A 3,111-nucleotide genomic window follows, 5' to 3' on the forward strand; every position below is an offset into this window, starting at 1 on the left:
GTTTTTTTTCTCTCTCTCTAAACTCTCAAACCAAAGACAGCAAAAAAACTTGCCATGTTTCTTTAATGTCCAGGCTGAAATTTTATATCACACCATTCCCATAAGTGCAGGAGTCAATTCAAAGCACAGCAGTTGACACACATACGTGGGCACATGTGTAAAGGTGCAGGCAGGGTTATTCACATAAATGCACCTAAATGGTTATTCACATAAATGGTTATTCACATAAAGAAAGATATAGAGTGTCTTTTATGTCTGTTGTAGATATGCCCAAGCCACAAACTTAGCCTTCTCAGACTGTAACATAGGCCTGTGCTCAGTACTATATAAGAGACACAATGAAATTAAAAAGATCAAGATAGATGTCTTACTCCTTAATCTTTTAGCATATTCTTACCTGTACTTAGCTGTAATTGTTGCAGTAAGAGACAGAGATTTTTCTTTGTATAGAGTCATGAAGTCCTCCTCTGTGCAACCCTATTTGTCTCTCATTTAATAAGTTACTTCCTACTTCAGCCCCAATGGGTTTACCCTATGAAAACAAATACCCTGCTATGGTCTGAATGTTCCTCCACATTTATATGTTGAAACTTAATAGTGAGGACTGCACTCTGATCTTTTTCTTTTCCCAAAAAATTCCTTTCTAAGAGGGCCTGGTGAGTCAACAAATGATAAAATCTCAATAAACAGGTTTTTAGGATGTGGTTTACTTCCCAACCTGTTTCTGGTATAGCATCACGTAAAGGATGGAAGGCCTTTATCTTACCTCAAGCATTCCTTTCCACTGACTCTTGGTCTTTGGACAAAGCCTAACTCTTTCAGCCAATTGTCAAGTAAACAATCCCTAAATCCACCTATGACGTGTAAGCCTCCACTTTGAGACGTCCCATCTTTTTGGACCAAACCAACGTATGCCTTCCATGTATTGATTTATGACTTCACCTGTAATCCCTGTCTCCCCAAAATGTATAAAAACCAACTGTAACCCAGCCACAGCAACTCCACTTGCTCAAGGCTTCTTGGGTATGGCTCCAAGCCATAGTCCTCAAATTTCGCTCAGAATACACCTCCTTAAATTATTTTACACATTTCGTCTTCTTTTCATTGACAATAGCCAATGTGATCGTATTGATAGGTAGGGCTTTTAGGAAGTAATTAAGTTATGAGGGCCCTCATGAATGGGATTAAGGGCCTTATAAAAGGGCTTAAGAAAGTGAGTTCATTCCTTTTTGCCCTTCTGTCTTTGCCATGTGAGGACACAGCATCTGTCCTCTCTGAAGGACACAGCAACCTTGGAAACTGAAAGAGCAGCCCTCAGCAGACAACAAACCTGCTGGCACCTTGATCTAGTACTTCTCAGCCTTCAGAACTGTGAGAAATAAAATTCTGTTCTATCTGTATTACTCAGTCCCTGGTATTTTGTTACAGCAGTACATCTTTCAACTGATAAATGTGGAATTTGCTTTAAAGTGTTATCTGGGTGAGCAGAATGGACAGAATGCCAAGTGTTCTCTCAGGGCCCCTAAGCCAGATCTCTTGGTAAAAAGGGCCAATGAACTGACCTCCTCAGGCCAACTGAAAGTCTATAGAGGGGAAGAGTGAAGCAGCATAGGTCAAGGATACTTGGACATGAGGGAAGCTTTCTCTCCCCCTTCCCATCCTCTCTGTCTTGCTTTCGTTTTTCCATTTTTTTTTCCCTCCCCTTGTGATATTACCATGTCTTTTCCTGGGGAAAGGAAAAGAATGGATTACAGACCTGCTATTAATTATTTCTCTTCCAATCAGTATCAAATTATGACCATGATTGTAAAATCAAGGGAAAAAAATGTGAAACCATTTGTGAATAAATAATTCTATTGTCAGAAGAAGAGACCTTCTTCAGTTCTCATAGCTTTCCCAGACAAAGAGTAAGTGGGCTTAGGACTTTTATGTTTGTCTATTTATTTACTAAATATTTATTTAGCACCTACTTAGGGTCTGACACATTTAAAGATGCCTTACTCTCTAACATACATGAAATAATGAAATGGAAATTACAGAATTTCAAGCATCAGAGATGGTTCAATTACAATGTCAGTGCAGGAAATTCCCTTGCTGCACTTTACAAATGTTAATTCACTTAATCTTCTCTTTCTCTGTCTCTCTCTCTCTCTCTCTCTCTCTCTCTCTCACACACACACACACACACGCGCACACACACACACACACACACACACACACACACAAGATTGGTTCTGTTATTTACTTCATTTTACAGAGCCATAAATGAGGGTGTAGAATCCAAAAATAACTGCCAATATCATACAGCTTGTAAATGGTGGAGATGTGATATAAACAGTCTGCCTCTGGTATTTGTGCACTTAATTATTATGCTGTGCTTGATTGATATTCATGTATTAATGTAAGCAATATATAAGAATTTTTACCTCAATGGAATAATTTAATAATATAAGAAAAAGATACCATTAAACAAAAGAGGGGAGGAACCCAAATACTCGAATGCCTTTTTAGATGATAATTCCTGTTTGTGTCTGGTCCACCTGGGTAGGTATTATACACCATTTTACTCATGTAGAACCAAAAGCCCAGACAGATTTAGATTTGGAAGTTTAGTCAGGACTTGACATCTTTTCAACCCAGTGCTTCATATGAAATTCTTCTGAAATGAAAACAGTTTAGACATTAGGTCCACAAAAGATAAGAACAATCTCGCAAAGAGAACTTAAATGAAAAAGTAAAAATTTTAGGAGATAGCTATTTCTTGACTGTGAAACCATCATCTGTCATTCAGTCTAACCAGATAGTATCTTTTTTAGCGATGACACAATAATAGTTTATCTATACTCTGAAACCTTCTGGAATCATAAGCTGGGCATTTTCTTTGCAGAGGCCCTGGTTCAGGAATGCTCATTTCCTCTTGTTAAAAAAAGGATCTGCTACCTTATCAATTCATATCAAGACTCAACTTTTTGCCTCCACCTATCTTAACAAGTGACTCAAAGCAATTTCCTAAACCTTATGTGCATTTTAGGTTTCATTAGTACAAAGTAATTTTTAAATCCCAAAATTAAATTTCTCTATAAGCCATAAGTTATAGAAATATTTTAATTA

This window comes from Propithecus coquereli, unplaced genomic scaffold (genome assembly GCF_000956105.1).
Source record: "Propithecus coquereli isolate 6110/MARCELLA unplaced genomic scaffold, Pcoq_1.0 Scaffold6, whole genome shotgun sequence".
NCBI lineage: Eukaryota > Metazoa > Chordata > Mammalia > Primates > Indriidae > Propithecus > Propithecus coquereli.